Source organism: Pan paniscus, chromosome 1 (assembly GCF_029289425.2).
Source record: "Pan paniscus chromosome 1, NHGRI_mPanPan1-v2.0_pri, whole genome shotgun sequence".
Classification (NCBI taxonomy): Eukaryota; Metazoa; Chordata; class Mammalia; order Primates; family Hominidae; genus Pan; species Pan paniscus.
This window is the reverse complement of record NC_073249.2, coordinates 88,429,746-88,449,321: the sequence shown is the minus strand read 5'-3', so window position 1 is coordinate 88,449,321 and position 19,576 is coordinate 88,429,746. Positions and strand designations below refer to the sequence as shown.

Genomic DNA, 19,576 nt, shown 5'->3' with positions numbered 1-19,576 from the left:
AGCAGGAGTAGTAGTGGTCTCCTTCCTTATCCCCCACTTTGAGAATTTTCACTAATTAGTGGGAGTTCTCACTTTTATTTTTACCTTTTGAGTCTTTTTGCAAGACAGAGTGATAATGTTTTATGTAATACACTCGTGTTGCAGTTTTCTGACGAACCATGGTAGTTACAAAACCTTTTATCGTTTGAAGGAGCAAGCATAATACACAGGGGAGCAGCAAGCAAGTTGCTATTACTAGTAATGCACTTACAGTGAGGGTTTTAAATTTTTTGTAGCTGGAAACTATTTTCTAAATAAAGACCTAGGATCAAACCTGTGTTAAACCTGTATATGCACATGTATCAACTTTGTCATGTCCTAAGCAGGTTAGTTTATTAACTGGGTCTTAAAAGCTTTTTCCTAGAGAATAACACAGTATTTTTTAATAATAGAAGATTTTAAGAGCCAGACACTTGAGCTTGTGGTGTCTCTTTGGGGAAAGAGTTAGTTAAAGTTATCTTCGAGGCATTAACTCTTTTGCTTCTCAAGGCCATTGGTCTCTTATGTTAGCCTTTTTTAAAACATAACGTGAAGAAACATCTAGGCTGCCAGCAATGTTTTCAGCCAGCTGAGCAAATAGGTTTTTTCTTTTTTTGCTAAAGGAGGAGGTTCTGGTAACTTCTGGTTTATATGTTTAAAGAATGACTGAAAGACTTGGAATTGTTGCTGGGCTGGATGGGTCTGGGTTTCCTAAGTAGTATGTGTACAGTGGGGACACCTTATATAGATGTTTCTTCTAGCATGGTTATGCAGGGGGTAACAACAACAAAACAATGTACAGCATATTCATATCCAGCAAGGACAAAAGAGGTCCTTACTGGGAAAAAGGTTGGATACAGTGGCAGAACAATAGGAAAACAGTATTACAGGAAAACTATTAGTCTTAAGATTTTTAACTACATTTACTTGCTTGATGAGTCCTCAAGCTTCGGCTGTGCATAGACTAGTCAGCTGCCGGTGTGTGACTAGAGCAGGGCTTGTTGTCTCCTCAAGCTTCAGCCATGCGCAGACTGGTCAGCCTCTGGAGTGACCAGAGCACGGCTGTCGTCCTCAGCAGCAGTTTGGTCTCATCTCAGGATCATCAGGGTTGGATAATCTGCATCCTGCTGGCTGCTACTTGTCTTGAGCTGCTGGTGTTAGCCAACTGTGGTGGATCCAAGACACAACACCTGCAACTTTAACAGCAGTGGGAGTGGACAAGGTTACAGTATAGGGCCCATGCTATATGGATCCTAGAAAAATTAGATTTTGCTTTAAACAGAGTCACTAGATTTAAAGGGGTGTCAGGCTTATAGGCATTTTCATTTATTTAATTATGAACACTTCGTATGGCTATTTTTAAAGCCTGTATTTGCTTTCTTAAGGTTAATTCCTCTTCTTCTGCGAGAAAACAACAAATGGCGGATGACACCGGTGCAGCGGGTGGAGGGGGGGGCCCGGAGGCCCTGGTGGCCCTGGGATGGGGAACCGTGGTGGCTTCCACGGAGGTTTTGGCAGTGGCATCCAGAGCCGGGGTCGCGGCCATGGACGGGGCCGGGGCCGAGGCCCCGGAGATCGCGGAGGCAAGGCCAAGGATAAGGAGTGGATGCCTGTCACAAAGCTGGGCCGCTTTGTCAAGGACATGAAGATCAAGTCCCTGGAGGAGATCTATCTCTTCTCCCTGCCCATTAAGCAAGGTATGGTGGTTATGGCTAGGCCAAAGCTGGACAAAGCAAAAGGAAACCTGAGTGGAAAGCCACATCTCACCAAACAAGAGGAAAAAGGCAAATATGAAGAAACGATTGAGATGCAGAAATATGGAATCAGAGATCATTGACTTTTTCCTGGGGGCCTCTCTCAAGGATGAGGTTTTGAAGATTATGCCAGTGCAGAAGCAGACCCGTGCCGGCCAGCGCACCAGGTTCAAGGCGTTTGTTGCTATCGGGGACTACAATGACCACGTCGGTCTGGGTGTTAAGTGCTCCAAGGAGGTGGCCACCGCCACCCGTGGGGCCATCATCCTGGCCAAGCTCTCCATTGTCCCCGTGCGCAGAGGCTACTGGGGGAACAAGATCAGCAAGCCCCACACCGTCCCTTGCAAGGTGACAGGCCGCTGCGGCTCTGTGCTGGTGCACCTCATGCCTGCACCCAGGGGCACTGGCATCGTCTCCGCACCTGTGCCCAAGAAGCTGCTCATGATGGCTGGTATCGATGACTGCTACACCTCAGCCCAGGGCTGCACTGCCACCCTGGGCAACTTCTCCAAGGCCACCTTTGATGCCATTTCTAAGACCTACAGCTACCTGACCCCTGATCTCTGGAAGGAGACTGTATTTACCAAGTCTCCCTATCAAGAATTCACTGACCACCTCGCCAAGACCCACACCAGAGTCTCCGTGCAGCAGACCCAGGCTCCAGCTGTGGCTACAACATAGGGTTTTTATACAAGAAAAATAAAGTGAATTAAGCATTTAAAAAAAAAAGGTTAATTCCTTTAGTTTCTGGAGGTCACCTTTAATTTGACCTATGATTTAGGGGTGGCCGACCGAACAAAATCTTATACAGCAAATACCTAGTTTGTTTGTTGGGGGTGCACCTGACTCGGAGGAGGACCGTAGGCAAAAACCTGATTTTATCTTAAATGAATTTCCTGGCAATATTTTTTTCAGTAGCTGCTCGAGTGTCCAGTTCATGTGTTCCACCTTTTCTTGAAGTTTGTGGCCGATAGGCTGTGTGTAACTTCCATTTTATTTTTAACAGTCTTGTTAAATCTTGCACTATTTCAGCTACAGATGCTGGCCTATTGTCTAACTTTAAAGTTAGAGGTAGTCTAAACCTGGGGATAATGTCTTTTAACAGTACTCTAGTCACTTCTTGTACTTTTTCTGTCCTGGTGGGGAAAAACTTTAACTTACCCTGAAAAGGTGCAAAGAAACACTAGCATGTACCGATAGCCTCCAGCACGGGGCAGTTCTGTAAAGTCCATGAGCAAGTTTTCACATGTATGGCTCTTTGTCCTGTTTAAGTTTCTTAGAGGAGGGTTTCTTCCCCCTACCCGGCCTTTGTAACTTTATCTAGTGGCTTAGCCTTCAGTGAGAAGCTGGAATACAGCTACGGCAGAATCTTGCTGCTTTTAACTTCTAATGTGACCATGGGCTCCTGGGAGCCTAATGAGAAGGTGCCTAGTCTGCCCTAGTCTTTACATTCTTCAGCTCCTTTCAGCCTGATCAGATCAGTATTTGGTTCCTCCAAGGTGCAGCAGCCCTTGGCCGATGGCCTCTTTGTCTTGCGGCCTTGGCCATTTCCTTTATTGGCTTCTGAACATTTACCCTTCTAGTGTCCTTTCTTTTTGCATCTCATACATTAATCTCTCTCTAGCCTTGTCTGGCTCTTGAATACTTGCCTAACTTGACTTCTTTCTTGTCTACATCCATGTCCACATCCTCTCACATTGCTAATTTTTTTTTATAAGAGCTGTTGCTAACAGATTGGCTTTTTTTTTCTTAAGTCTTTAATTTACTTTTTTTTTTTTTTTCTGAGTTCTCCTGCTCCTACAGCCAGCTGGCGGGGCCGGGCAATGGCACGGGCCCTGCCCCATGCACTGCTGTCTGTCTCTCCTGTTTCCTTCTGATTCTCTTTTTCACACTTAGTCTTTCTTTTTCTTTTGCTCTTTCCCAGTTTTGTTCCTTGGTCACAGTTAACATACACCTTGGTGGCCACTTTTATAGACTAGGTGGTATTCATGCCTGCAGCTTCTGCTTGCTGTTACCGTAGGCTTGCTTTACAAATGAAGTATTCACTATATACTGATTTTCAGCAGCCTCAGAGTTTTATAGAGTCTCTTATAAAACTGACTTAGGCTCTTGCCAGCTCCTTGAAGCATTCCTGAAATCTTTTTTATATTACTTGCTTTTTTCTACCAACTCTTAGCCTCTGCAGAAGTGCTTCTCAGTACCTCTGCAAACACTGAAGCTGAGTTGCATTCTCTGGGTCTTTTTTCCCCTTTTTCCTGGAGTTTAACAGGCCCTTTTCTTTGTATAATTTTTCATGCACTTGGAGGGTTAAACAGGCATACTGAGAGTCAGTGTAAATGTTTACAGTCTTACCTTCACTGAGTTCTAAGACCCGAATTAAAGCAATGAGCTCAGCCTAACGACAGTGTCCAGGGTTACCACCACATATTCTGCATATCTCTCTCCTTGTGGGTTGAAGCTGTATAGCTCCCAGTCTACTGATGCCCAAGGCTGGTCCTGGAGGTCAGGTCTGCTAGAGTAAACTTGAATCCAACACCTCTGCACAGTTATGCTCGACAGGGCTCTAGCTGCCGGGAGCAAGGTGGCAGGTTCAGGGTGTTTCCAGTTTAGTAGATCAATGGATGAAAAGGGCTGATAGATGAAAGTCTGTTGCCCCCCCAGATGTGGGCCTGGTCATTATAATAGACAGGTCCTCGCATCTTCCTGAGAGGCATTTGCATAGCTCCAGCAAGACCAGATCTGAGATGGCCCACTTGACTATCTTGACCTTCTTCCTTGGCCTCTCGAGGCTCCAATCCTCCCCTTTGAGGTGAGACCTGGGGCCTGTTAGCTCCTGAACCTCATTTCTGAGGGGGCTGTTGGCTTCAGTAAAGGTGGGTAGGCTGGGACATGTGGAGAAATAATTTCTATTATCTTTGGTGGCTTCTGCAAAACTGGCTTCTTTTGCTGTTTCTGGGACTCCCTTTTTAACTCTGTCTGCTGGCGAAGCTGCTCTTATTTTACTTTTGGCTTTTTTGCAATAAGCTGTTAAACAGGGCTAAATTTATGCTGGTTTTGTCTATATTATATTTAACCATGAGTCAATATAAAGGAATTTAATCTAGGTACACTGGCTGTCCTCTGACCCCTGTCACCACCTTAAATACACAGCCAATTGTTCCTTGTCTATAGTTCCCTCGGTGGGCCATCCAACACCAAAAGAGGGCAATTCTAATTCACACAGAGTTCCTAACTTCTAGGGGGTTAACTTAACTCTGTAATCTCCTGCGAAACCTTTCTTAAGGTTCTGTAACATACATTTTAATAGAGTAAGTTTTGATGATTTGATGACTGTCCTTTTATTTTTCTTTTTGAAATTTTTTTAACACAGTTCCTAGCGGAGTGGGCTTACTTTGTGTCTGACCTATTTTTCTCTTGAGACAAAACAACATTCACACTACAAGAAGGAAAGGGTAAAAGGTCACTCACTTGTCTAATTCACACTAAATCAAAATCGAAACTAAAACCAAAGTGTTGTTAATGGCACACCTGTTCATCAAGCAATTTAAGCCAAGTCAAAATCAGAACCAAAACCAAAGTGCCAATAAAGGCATGCCTGTTTATCAAGCAATTCAAGTCAAATCAAAATCAAAACTAAAACCAAAGAATCAAGCAATTCAAGTCAAGTCAAAAACAAAAACCAAAGTGCTGGTACAGGCACGCCATGGGTGATCAGGCCATGCTTCCACTCAAATGGAGTGGGCAAGTTCCAAAGACCAGTCTTACCAAGTTTTAGATGTCTGGACTTAAAGTGCCAGTTCCTTCCCGGTGTTCAGCTACTGCATTGATCCTCTGCGGGGGCCTGCTGTGCACTGCTCTGACAAGGCGTTCCACCAGGACAAATGCCTACCCGGGAGCACTCTCAGGATCTGCATGGCTCAAGCTGGCCAGAGTCCCCCACAGGGATGCTCTACAGGGCAGGCATAAGCTGCCTAAGGGGCTGCCTTGACCTTCTGTTAATCCCATCACTTCCTGGTCAGGGAACCAAGAAATGCAGCAGGACGAGCCACAGACAAAACTCCTCAGACACCGGATTAAAGAAGGAAGTGGTTTATTTGGCCGGGAGCATCGGCCGACTTGCGCCTTAAGAGCTGAGCTCCCCGAAAAAGAAATTATTGGCTTTTTTAAAGGCTTACAACTTTAAGGGGTCCACATGAAAGGGTCGTGATAAATTGAGCAAGTGTGGGAAACGTGACTGGGGGCTACATGCATCAGCTAACAGAACAAAAAGTTTTACAATGCTTTTTTCATACAGTGTCTGGAATTTATAGATAACACAAGTAGTTTAGGTCAGGGGTTGATGTTATTATTATAACTTTTTTTAACTCCTAGGGCCAGGTGGTGGTGTCAAGGTTGTCTGGCTATTTATCTTACTTTTGTTTTTTTCCCAACTTTTTGCTTTCTCTCTTTCCTCCTGTCTTGTGAACTAGGCAAGGTTGGGGGAGGAGGGCAGCAGGAGTAGTAGTGGTCTCCTTCCTTAGCACGTTCTCAGCTCCTGGGTTCAAGGCACCTGGCACAAAATGCAGTTTCTTATGTCTACTTCTTTCTACATAGACACAGTAACAGTCTGATCTCTCTTTCTTTCCCCCACAAGCTCAAGCGATCCACCCACCCTCTCAAAGTGCTGGGATTGCAGTTGTGAGCTAATGAGCCTGGCCGCTATTATCTTTTTTTGTCTGAATTTTAAAAATTATTTTTAAAAATGGAAAAACAGCTGGATGTGGTGGCGCACATCTGTAATCCAGCACTTTGGGAGGCCGAGGTGGGCGGATCACCTGAGGTCAGGAGTTCGAGACCAGCCTGGCCAACATGGTGAAACCCCATCTCTACTAAAAATACAAAAATTAGTGGGGTGTGGTTGTGGGCACCTGTAATATCAGCTACTCAGGAGGCTGAGGCAGGAGAGTCGCTTGAACCCGGGAGGCAGAGGTTGCAGTGAGCCAAGATCATGCCACTGCACTCCAGCCTGGGCAACAGAGAGTGAAACTCCATCTCAAAAAAAAGAAAAAAAACAAAAGTGCAATTTTCATTCAATAAATATTTCATTCTTATGCGGTTTTGTTGCAGAAAGTGAAGTCCATGACTTTAGAATGATAGTAATTTATCAACCAAATAATCCATTTCACATAGTTTCAATAACTGCAGCAATCTCCTTGAATTGTCTGCATAAATTCTGAAACTGTGGAATTGTCATTTCAAAACACTTGGTCTTTACTTGGCCTGAATGAGTGCCACTTTTAGCATCACTGCAACATAAGGATACTTAAGAGATCTGCAACTGTCACAGCTCACAGCCAAACCCAGTTTCCATTGAAAATCTGCAAGCTCAGCCAGGTGTGGTGGCTCATGTCTGTAATCCCAGCATTTTTGGAGGCCGAGGTGGGTGGATCACAAGGTCAGGCAGGAGTTGGAGACCATCGTGGCTAACACGGTGAAACCCCCTCTCTACTAAAAACACAAAAAAATTAGCCAGGCGTGGTGGCGGGTGCCTGTAGTCCCAGCTACTCAGGAGGCTGAAGCAGGAGAATGGCATGAACCTGGGAGGCAGAGCTTGCAGTGAGCCAAGGTCACGCCACTGCACTCCAACCTGGGCGATAGAGCGAGACTGTCAAAAAAAAAAAAAAAAAAAAAAATCTACAAGCTCTGGCCAGGCGCTGTGGCTCACGCCTGTAATCACAGCACTTTGGGAGGCTGAGGTGGGTGGATCACCTGAGGTCAGGAGTTTACACCAACCTGACCAACATGGTGAAACCCCATCTCTACTAAAAATACAAAATTAGCCAGGCATGGTGGCGCATACGTGTAGTCCCAGCTACTCGGGAAGCTGAAGCAGGAGAATCGCTTGAACCCAGGAGGCAGAGGTTGCAGTGAGCCGAGATTGCGCCGCTGCACTCCAGCCTGGGTGACAGAGCGAGACTCTGTCTCAAAAAAAAAAAACAAAAAAACTGCATTTTGTTCTGTACTAAGAAAAATTCTTCTGCCTGCCTTGAGATGCTGTTAATCTGTAACCCTAGCCCCAACCCTGTGCCCCAGAGACATGTGCTGTGTTGACTCCAGGTTGTTTTTTTTTTTTTTGAGACAGAGTCTCGCTCTGTCTCCCAGGCTGGAGTGCAGTGGCGCCATCTCCGCTCACTGCAAGCTCCGCCTCTGGGGTTCACCACATTCTCCTGCCTCAGCCTCCCCAGTAGCTGGGACTACAGGCGCCCGCCACAACACCCGGCTAATTTTTTGTATTTTTAGTAGAGACAGGGTTTCACCGTGTTAGCCAGGATGGTCTCCATCTCCTGACCTCGTGATCCGCCCACCTTGGCCTCCCAAAGTGCTGGGATTACAGGCGTGAGCCACAGCGCCTGGCCATTGACTCAAGGTTTAATGGATTTAGGGTTGTGCAGGATGTGCTTTGTTAAAAAAAAGTGTTTGAAGGCAGTATGCTTGGTAAAAGTCATTGCCATTCTCTACTCGCGAGTACCCAGGGACACATACACTGCGGAAGGCCGCAGGGACCTCTGCCCAGGAAAGCCAGATATTGTCCAAGGTTTCTCCCCATCTGATAGTCTGAGATATGGCCTCATGGGAAGGGAAAGACCTGACTGTCCCCCAGCCCCACAACCTTAAAGGGTCTGTGCTGAGGAGGATTAGTGATAGAGGAAGGCCTCTTTGCAGTTGAGATAAGAGGAAGGCATCTGTCTCCTGCTCATCCTTGGGAATGGAATGTCTCGGTGTAAGACCCGACTGTACGTTCTATTTACTGAGATAGGAGAAAACCGCCTTGGGGCTGGAGGTGAGACATGCTGGCGGCAATACTGCTCTTTAATGCACCGAGATGTTTGTGTACATGCACATCAAGGCACAGCAACTTTCCTCAAACTTATTTATGACACAGAGACCTTTGCTCATATGTTTTCCTGCTGACCCTCTCCCCACTATTACCGTATTGTCCTGCCACATTCCCCTCTCCGAGATGGTAGAGATAGTGATCAATAAATACTGAGGGAACTCAGAGACCAGTGCCAGTGCGGGTCCTCTGTATGCTGAGCGCCAGTCCCCTGGGCCCACTGTTCTTTCTCTATACTTTGTCTCTGTGTCTTATTTCTTTTCTCAGTCTCTTGTCCCACCTGAGGAGAAATACCCACAGGTGTGGAGGGGCTAGCCCCCTTCAGAGCTCAGGTGTTTGAAACCAGCCTGGGCAACAAATGTGGCGATACCCTCATCTCTATTAAAAAAAAAAAAAAAGACAATAGCCATAGTAAATTTTAAAAACTGTGTAGCACTGACACAAGAATAAATAAGTACCCAATGGAACAGAATACAGAATCCAGAAACAGACCTGAGTGTGAACGGAAATTTCATATATGATATAATATTTGAATTAATGAGTTGTTTAGTGGATAATCTTGAGAAAACTGACTTACAGTATGTTGGGAAAATAAAATTGGATTATAACTCACACAGTTACCACTTTCCAATAGATTAGATATCAAAAAGTCAAAGATGAAACCATGAAGCTAATAGACAAAAATTCAGAACAACGTTTTTGTTATCTTGGGGTGGGAAAGAATTTTTAAAATAGAAGATCGTAAAACCATACAGCATAGAGGGAAAATAAATGGATGAATCTGAGCAACTCGATATGAAAAACTTCAATGAGGCACATCATGGATGAAGAGATAATAACAAGGAGAAGATATGATATCTAAAACAAACAAGGGATTTATAACTAGATTCTAGAATATACAAGGAACTTCTGAAATTAGAAAGAAAAGAAAATACCCAACAGGATACCTAACATTAAAAAAAATGGGTAAAGAATGTGAATAGTCCAACTTAAGAAGGGGAAAGCTAAGTAGCTAAAAATATGAAGAATAATGAACCTCACTAGTAATCAGAGAAATGGAAATAAATTAAAATGGCGAGATACCAATTTATATCTTTGGTAAACATTAGAAAGTCATGTCTTGGGTAACATATAGGCAAATGAGAGGCCGGGCACAGTGACTCGTGCATGTAATCCAAGCACTTTGGGAGTCTGAGGCGGGTGGATCGCCTGAGGTCAGGAGTTTGAGACCAGCTTGATGAATATGGTGAAATCCCATCTCTACTAGAAATACAAAAATTAGCTGGGCATGGTGATGCATGCCTGTAATCCCACATACTCGGGAGGCTGAGGCAGGAGAGTCGCTTGAACCTGGGAGGCAGAGGCTGCAGTGAGCTGAGATCATGCCATTGCATTCCAGCCTAGGTGACAGAGTGAGACTCTGTCTAAAAAAAAAAAAAAAAAGAATAGAATAAAATAAAATAAAACATAGGCAAATGGGAAGTTTCATGTCCTGCTGATGGGAATTAAACAGGTACAGCACGTTGGGAAGCAACCTGGAAGTATTTAAGTAACTGTATGCTTTAAGACTCAGCAATCCTTCTAACTCTATATCTAAGAAACTAGCACCTAGGTCTATAAGGAGACATGTATCAGAATATTCATGACAGGACTGTGTGTGATGGTGAGAATTGGAGGCAGTCCAGATGTCTATCACTAATGCATAGATTTACTTAGGCTTGGTTTACTGATGCAAAAGAGAGAGAATAAAAATACACTGTTTTCACAAAAACAGTGAAAAGGGAGTAGGAAATAGCATAAAATTCATAGCAGAAACCCATTTTTGCAAATATACAATATTGCATTTTGTTAAATAAACACACTCTCACATACACAAACACTGATACCTTTTATATCTCCAGATTCATTTTTTTTTTTTTTGAGGTGGAGTCTCTGTCACCCAGGCTGGAGTACGGTGGCACGATCTTGGCTCACTGCAACCTCCCCCTCCTGAGTTCAAGCGATACTCCCACCTCAGCCTCCTGAGTAGTTGGGATTACAGGCACTTGCCTTCATGCCTGGCTAATTTTTTTGTATTTTTGTAGAGACGGGGTTTCACGATGTTGGCCAAGCTGGTCTTGAACTCCTGACCTCAGGTGATCCACCTGCCTGGGCCTCCCAAAGTGCTGGGATTACAGGCATGAGCCACCGTGCCTGGCCTAATATTTTTAGAAATAATATGTATATTTAAAAAACAGACTAAATATACAAAACTGGGTGCATTGTAGGGGAGAGGAATTGGTGTAAGAATGGGAGATGAGGAGAAAATAATGAGACAATATAACAGAACAGGGATCTTACCCAATCAATGATTATAATGAGCAATAGGGCTGGGCGGGGTGTCTCATGCCTGTAATCCCAGCACTTTGGGAGGCTGAGACGGGTGGATCTCTTGAGGTCAGGAGTTCGAGACCAGCCTGGCCAACATGGAAAAATCCTGTCTCTACTAAAAATACAAAAATTAGCCAGGCATGACGGCGCATGCCTGTAGTCCCCACTACTCAGGAGGCCGAGGCAGGAGAATAGCTTGAACCTGGGCAGCAGAGGTTGCAATGAACCAAGATCATGCCCTTGCACTCCAGCTTAAGTGACAGAGTGAGACTCCATCTCAAAATAAATAAATAATACATAAATAAATAAAGTGCAATAAACTGAGGGAGATGATTGAATCAATTTTGTGTGCCCGTGAGTGATAAGAGGGAAAAAAAGTGAAAGTATACAATACCTTTTGGGAGAAATAGGACTGACTGGGGTGCAGATATTCACAACATAATATCAAAACTACTCCTACAAATCCATGAGACAAAGACAACTCAAGAAAAACTTGTATTTTGGCCGGGCATGGTGGCTCACCCTTGTAATCCCAGCACTTTGGGAGGCCAAGGCGAGTGGATCACTTGAGGTCAGGAGTTCGAGACCAGGCTGGCCAATGTGGTGAAACCCCATCTCTACTAAAAAATACAAAAGTTAGCCGGGCGTGGTGGCTCATGCTTGTAGTCCCAGCTACTCAGGAGTTTGAGGCAGGAGAATCATTTGAACCCGGGAGGCGAAGGTTGCAGTGAGCCGAGATTGTGCCCCTGCACTCCAGCCTGGGCGACAGAGTGAGAATCCTTCTCAAAAAAAAAAAAAGAAAAGAAAAAGAGAAAAATATGCTTTTTTGGCTGGGCGTGGTGGCTCACGCCTGTAATCCCAGCACTTTGGAAGGCAGAGGCGGGCGGATCATGAGGTCAGGAGATCGAGACCATCTGGCTAACATGGTGAAACCCCGTCTCTACTAAAAATACAAAAAATTAGCCGGGTGTGGTGGTGGGCACCTGTAGTCCCAGCTACTCTGGAGGCTGAGGCAGGAGAATGGCGTGAACCCGGGAGGTGGAGCTTGCAGTAAGCCAAGATGGCACCACTGCACTCCAGCCTGGGTGACAGAGCGAGACTCTGTCTCAAAAAAAAAAAAAAAAAAGCTTTATATATATATAAAAGCTTTTATATATATAAATATATATATAATTTTATATTATATGTAAAAAAATATATTTTTATATATAATTTTATATTATATATAAAAATATATATTTTATATATAATATAAAATTATATATATTTTATATATATATAAAATATATAAAATATTTTATATATTTTATATTATATATAAAATTATATATATTTTATATTATATATAAAAATATATATATTTTTATATATAAAAAAGCTTTATATATATATATCTATATAAAGCTTTTTTTTTTGAGACAGAGTCTCGCTCTGTCACCCAGGCTGGGTGTATATATATGTATATTCTCTCTCTCTCTCTCTCTCTCTATATATATATATATATTTTTTTTTTTTTAGACAGTCTCACTCTGTCACCCAGGCTGGAGTGCAGTGGCATGATATTGGCTCACTGCAACCTCCACTTCTGAGGTTCAAGTGATTCTCCTGCTTCAGCCTCCTGAATAGCTGGGATTACAGGCACAAGACACCATGCCCAGCTAATTTTTGTACTTTTAGTAGAGATGAAGTTTCACCATGTTTCACCATGTTGGCCAGGCTGGTCTTGAACTCCTGACCTTAAATGATCTGCCCACCTCAGCCTCCCAAAGTGCTGGGATTACAGGTGTGAGCCACCAGCCCGGCCTCTAGTTATTTTTTACATAATGTTCAGCATACAATAAAAATTAGGAGACATGTGAAGAGAAAGGAAAATGTGACCAATGGTCAAGAGAAAAAAGCAAACAGTAGAAGCAGAAACAAATATAAGCCAATTGTTTAAGTTCACAGGCAAGAACTTTAAAATAATCACAATTTTATTTTTAAAAAATAGAGGAAAAGATGGAAAGTAGATGAGAAGAATTTCAACAGAGAATTGGAATAGAGACAAAAACTTCTAGAACAGAACCCTCTGAATGGGTTTAACAGCAAATTGGACACAGCAGGAGACAAGATTAGTGAATTCAAAGACAGATCAATAGGCTGGGCACTGTGACTCACACCTGTAATCCCAGCACTTTGGGAGGCTGAGGCGGGTGGATCAGCTGAGGTCAGGAGTTTGAGACCAACCTGACCAACATGGTGAAACCCTGTCTCTACTAAAATACAAAATTAGCCGGGCGTGGTGGTGGGTGCCTGTAATCCCAGCTACTCTGGAGGCTCAGGCAGAGAATCGCTTGAACCCGGGAGGCGCAGGTTGCAGTGAGCCGAGATCACACCATTGCACTCCAGCCTGGGCAATGAGTGAGACTCTGGCCTCAATACAGAAAGAAAGAAAAGGGAAGGAGGGAGGGAGGGAGGGAGGGAGGGAGGAAGGAAGGAAGGAAGGAATGGAGGAAGGAACCAACCCATATTGAAGCACACACACATGAGTTGAGCCTGAGACCTTGGTCAAGAACCAAACCTAACAATACTCTGGCTAAAGAGTGAGGGGACTGTGGGCATGGGGGAATGCCTCCCCACAGATTCCCATCCACGACCCTTGGCCTGATGACCACAGCATCTCAGTAATACTTCTGTAGTCCAGTATCATTTCTTCTTTCTGAAATACATACATACATATATGTGTATATACATATATATATATTTATATTTATTTATTTTTTGAGGCAGGGTCTTGCTCTGTCACCCAGGCTGGGGTGCAGTGGCACGATCTCAGCTAACTGCAACCTCTGCCTCCCAGGTTCAAGTGATTTTCCTGCCTCAGCCTCCCAAGTAGCTGGGATTACAGGCATGCACCACCATGCCTGGCTAATTTTTGTATTTTTAGTGGAGATGGGGTTTCACCATGTTGGCCAAGCTGGTCTGGAACTCCTGACCTCAAGTGATCTGCCTACCTCAGCCTCCCAAAGTGCTGGGATTACAGGCATGAGCCACTGCACCCGGCCTGAAATACATGTTTAAAAGAAAAATGTTGATCGTTTACTCAAAGGGGTAAATTAAGAATGGTAGTGAGCTCCTAATATCGCTAGTCACAATTCTCAAGGGAAGCAAATGGGGAGGCCAAACATCTGGTTGCTAATCTCATCAGCACCTGATGGGTAGGGAGGCTGCAAAGGCTGATGTCCATTGAGGAATTCTGAAATGCTCCTTAAGGGGACTAGGCCCACCCATGTTGAGAATCACTAATGTATACTTTTGTTTAATTTTTTCTCTATTTCTTCTTCTTTTTTTTTTTTTTTTTTTTTTAAGAGATGTTATGCTATGCTGCCCAGTCTGCTCTCAAACTCCTGGGCTCAAGCGATCCTCCTGCCTTGGCCTCCTGAGTACGTTTAATTTTGCCACGGAAACATGCAGTCTCTCAGGAATATTCTAAATCTAGAATGGGTGGATTAGCACAGTCATAGTATTAGTAATTAATAAAACTTTCCCCCACTTTGAAATCCTGAAAGTAGTTAAAATCATGGAGTTCTAGGCAGTCCGGTATTAGCAGCCCTTGACCTTTGCACTGGCAGCTGTCACCAGGTGTTTAATGTGGCTTATTAGGGAAGTCCAGAGCCAGCCAATACCCTTTACTGAGCTTGTGAGGTCAAGAATGCCACACATAATCCATTTAGATTTTTTGTAAAATAAAAACCATATATCTATATGGTAATGAATTGGTTAATTGTAAGCCAGGAAATAAATGAATAAACAAAAGTGAAGTGGTAACAAATTAGTTAAATGGCAGGGGGATCAAATCCAGATCTGTCAGGACAGAAGGGAATACTCACCAACTATGCTAATGAGGAAGGAGATGAATCTAAAGTCAACAACATCTCCTCTAACTGCCCACTTTTACACTGGGCCCAGATAGGTAGGAAGCATTGATTGCTCATGCCCCATTTGCTCCCAGGCCACCACCTAGTCTGACCCTTTGCTGGCAGGACAGAGCGAGAGGCCAGCATCAGAGTGGCCATTCGTGAAAATGCCAGAAACATTGTCTACTCTCCACCCCACCCCATCTCCCACAAAACTCACCTGTGCCATGCAAGACTGTGGCAGGTGGTTGGAATTCCAGGCGCTGCTGCTCTTCATCCTTCTAGGGAGGCAGATGTCAGGGCAGAGGCCTGGGAAGTGTGAGGCTGCTGGATCCAAGAGTGGGGGCAGGTGGAGCAGAGGTGAGGTTTGGCCTTTTTGAAGCACTGGGTCACGAAAATCCAACCACGTGCTTTGACCAGATTCGTTTCCTGCTCAGATTCTGGATTGAGGAAGGCGGGGAGTGAGACGATGGCAAAGAATTGACTAGGAAGAAGCTGTCACCCTTGATGGAGTGGGCAAAGAGAAAAAGCAATCATTTGGGCATAGGGCCCAGCTGGACTCCTGGGTGGAAGGTGTGGCCTGGGTGTTCTTGGGTTCCTTGTCTGCTTGAGCCCCAGAACAATAGAAAATCTTGATGGCCACAGCAACAGGAGCTTAATAGTGGGAAGGAAGAAAAATGAAGGACAAAACCAAGACTTAAACTCCCACTGGGAAGTTTGAGAAAAAAGCCTTAACCACTATACCAAAAATGTACCCCAGGAAACTGATCTTACCTTCTGGTACCAGCATCAGCTACATAAATTGTCAGGTCTAGTGCAAAGTGAAAATGCAACCTCTTCTGAAAAAAGCAGCAAGAAAAGTGCTGTGAAGGGTAGTGAACTATAAAGCTTTTTCCTTTCTTCCATAGTCCTTCCTATGATGGGCTTTTTATTTGCTCTTATTTGTCATTCTATGTAAAGAAAAATTAAGAATTTAAATAATTAGCATGATTTTTTTTTTTTTCTGAGACAGAGTTTTGCTCTTGTTGCCCAGGCTGGAGTGCAATGACCCAATCTCGGCTCACTGCAACCTCCACTTCCCGGGTTCAAGTGATTCTCCTGCCTCAGCCTCCGGAGTAGCTGGGATTACAGGCGCCCGTCACCATGCCTGGTTAATTTTTTATATTTTTAGTAGAAACGGGGTTTCACCATGTTGGCCAGGCTGGTCTTGAACTCCTGACCTCAGGTGATCTGCCCACCTCGGTCTCCCAAAGTGCTGGGACTGCAGGCGTGAGCCGCCGCGCCTGGCCGGCTAATTATTTGAAATTTTAAGAACATTTTCCAGACACTCCTAAAAGTTTATAACCTACGCTTGCAGTGGTTAAAACGTCAGTCCTAAGATATTTTTCCAAAAGGTGCTGCCCAGGTACCTAAGCTGTCTCTCCCTGTTGGTCTAGTGGCTAGGATTCTAGTGCTTTAACTGCCAGCGCCCAGGTTCGATTCCCGGTTAGGAAAGTTTGCTTTTTTGCTTTCTTGATCACACGCATTCTATTATCGCCGCGGCTGCGGCTGTCACTGCCCTCCGGAGCAGTTAAGGTTTGCTTGCAGGCACGCCTCTCTGCAAGGCACTACTGACATCCTGTACATCAGTATCCAGGGAATGGGGACTGCCTGTATGGAGTAAAAAGGTAGGCAGATTCAGACTCACCTCAGCCCCACTCTATTGAGAATTACTGATTTTTATTTTTACTTCTTGGGGGCTGAGTCTCGCTCTGTCGCCAGGCTGGAGTGCAGTGGTGCGCTTTCAGCTCATTGCAACCTCCGTCTCCCGGGTTCAAGGAGTAGCTGGGACTACAGCTCAGCCTTCCGAGTAGCTGGGGCTACAGGCCCGCACCACCACGCCCAGCTAATTTTTGTATTTTTATTTTTGTATTTTTAGTAGAGACTGGGTTTTACCATGTTGGCCAGGATGGTCTCGATCTTTGACCTCGTGATCTGCCCGCCTCCCAAAGTGCTGGGAGCCAACGCTCCCGGCTTGATTTTTAAAAATCAATATAAGTAATTTTTACATGAAACAAGTGAGTTATTTCAAATGTCTTCTAAATCTAGAAAGGTTTGATGAATTGGCATAGGCACAGTTTTAAGAATAAATGTAATTCTCCCTCCCCCACCTCCTGCGGAGTTCTCATTTAAACCCTTAAGGGCGGTTTGTTTACATTTCAGAGATGTAGTAGATGCCCAGGTTATTTTACCAGATGCGCTACTGTTTCCTCTGGTAACAGGTGTTCCAAATCGGAAAACAAACTAGTCCATTATGCTAATTTGCATATTTGAAACATGGAAAACCTCTCTTAATTCGTTTGGTCTTTTGTAAAAATAGAAACATATTTTTATATGGTAATAAGTTAGTTAACTTTACCCGTAAGACGAATAGACGAAAGTGAACCTCCTATGATGACAAGTTACTTGACAACACTAACTTGTCAACGTTCTTACTTGTCAGGGGCTCCCTAATGACATTGCCCCGCGGTTTTCAAGACTGACTTCAGGATCATCTGGGAGAGGTTGAAAGGCACATGCAGTGTTCACCGCCTTGAACTGAAGATCACTGAACATGGCTTTGGTGGAAACCACTGCAGTGATATCAGAAAGGAAAAAAGCAAACTTCCCTGACCGGGAATCGAACCCGGGCCGCGGCGGTGAAAGCGCCGAATCCTAGCCACTAGACCACCAGGGAGGTGTGATGACACACTGTGGGCAGCACCTTCTGGGCAAAGATCTTAGGACAGACGCCTCAACCACCTCAGGCACATGTTAGAAACCTATAGGAATGTGTTTAAGAATATTTTGCAATGATGTGTATAGTACTGGATGCAGTGACTGCTGCCTGGGCCAGAGGGTGGCAGAAGGATTTAGGGGCAGAAACGTTGGAAGAAAGATTGTCATAAGTCAAGCCGGGGAAGAGAAAAATATTTCCCAAATCATTTTTGTCACAGACTCCCTCTGACATGGGAGTTTCTCATCTCCCTTCCTGCCTCCCTCCCTTTTTCTTTCTTCCTCCTAAAATCTGCATCTCCTTCACTTATATAGTTTCCCCACAGTTGATTGAGAAAAAATGTGTCTTTTTTGCCCCCCTCCCCAAAGGATCCTATTCCTGACCTCTAAATATGCCCCTCACCAGTGCAGAGGGAGGAGCAGTCAGAGCCTGGGAGACCTGCTTACCTGGAGCTGCACCCATCTTTGAGGCCTTGCTCTGTTTCCTGGAACCTGAAATGGATTTACCTATTCTACACATTTCATAGAAATGAAATCACATAATGTGTCACATTTTGTCTGGCTTCTCTCACTTGGCATAATATTTTTGGGTTCATTCATGTCATAGTATGTACTTCATTTCTTCTTATGGCTAAATAACATTTTATGTATATACCACATTTCCTTTATCCATTCATCTGTTGATGGGCATTTTGGTTGTTTCCACCTTTTGGCTGTTGTGAATAATGCTGCTATGAACATTTATGTACAAGCATTTGTTTGAGCATCTGTTTTTTATTTTTTGGGGTTATCTATTTAGTAGTGGAATTACTAAGTCACTTATATTCCCACCAGCATAGGTAAATCTATAGGAACAGAAAGCAGAGTAATGGCTGCCAGGGGCTGGGGAATGTGGAGTAATCACATAATGATATGGGGTTTTACTTTCTTTTGATGAAAATGTTTTGGAACTAGATTGAGATGGTGGTTGCACAACCGTGTGAACATACTTAATGCCACCGAATTTGTTTAAGATGGCTTCATTTTTCTTCACATTTCTGCCTATGCTTTATATTTTCTGTTGTTTTAAAAATTATAGCCATCCTAGTGGGTGTGAAGATACCACTACACATAAATTAGAATGTCTAAAATTAAAGAGACAGACTATATGCAATGGACTGAATGTTTGCACACACACCCCAAGTTCATATGTTAAAATTCTAACTCCCAAGGTTATGATATTATGAGGTGGGGCTTTGGGGAGGTAATTAGGTCATGAAGGTGGAGCCTTCATGAATAGGATTAGTGTCCTTATAAAAGAGACCCTCACCATGTGAGGCTTCTTAAAAGACTGCTTTCTGTGAGAAAACAGGCCCTCACCAGAAACCACATGTGCAAGCACCTTGATCTTGGACCTCCCAACTTCCAGAACCATAAGAAATAAATTTTTGTTGCTTATAAGCCACCCAGTCTATGGCATTTTGTTATAGCACCTGAATGGACTGAGAGATCATACCAAACAAAAAAGAAGACATGCTGTATGATTTCATTTACATAAAACTCTAGGCAATGCCAACTTATCTATATTGACAAAAAGCAGATCAGTGGTTGGCTTGGGGATGGGCGGGTAAGAGGGAGTGTGAGGTGGTAAGGAGCAGGAGGGTGGAATTGTGGAATTACAAAAGGCTATAGGGAAACTGCTTGGGGGTGATGGAGATGCTCACTATATATATATATATATATATATATATATATATATATATATATATATATATATATATATATTTTTTTTTTTTTTTGAGACGGAGTTTTGCTCTTGTTGCCCAGGCTGGAGTGCAATGGTGCAATCTTGGCTTGCTGCAACTTCCACCTGCCAGGTTCAAGTGATTCTCCTGTCTCAGCCTCCCAAGTAGCTGGGATTACAAGCACGT

The 19,576-nt window shown here is 43.9% G+C and overlaps 1 non-coding gene and 2 pseudogenes across 1 annotated transcript; 1 reads left to right on the top strand and 2 right to left on the bottom strand.

Moving 5' to 3' along the window:
* The first annotated feature begins 1,367 nt into the window (after nt 1–1,367).
* Nucleotides 1,368–10,112, top strand: LOC100973843 (small ribosomal subunit protein uS5-like; annotated as a pseudogene).
* On the bottom strand, nt 6,934–8,358 carry LOC129397332 (COMM domain-containing protein 6-like; annotated as a pseudogene).
* Nucleotides 10,113–17,556: 7,444 nt separating the features above from the next.
* Nucleotides 17,557–17,628, bottom strand: TRNAE-UUC (transfer RNA glutamic acid (anticodon UUC)). The gene has a single exon. It is a non-coding gene; the product is annotated as a tRNA-Glu (tRNA).
* Between the last annotated feature and the right edge of the window lie 1,948 nt (nt 17,629–19,576).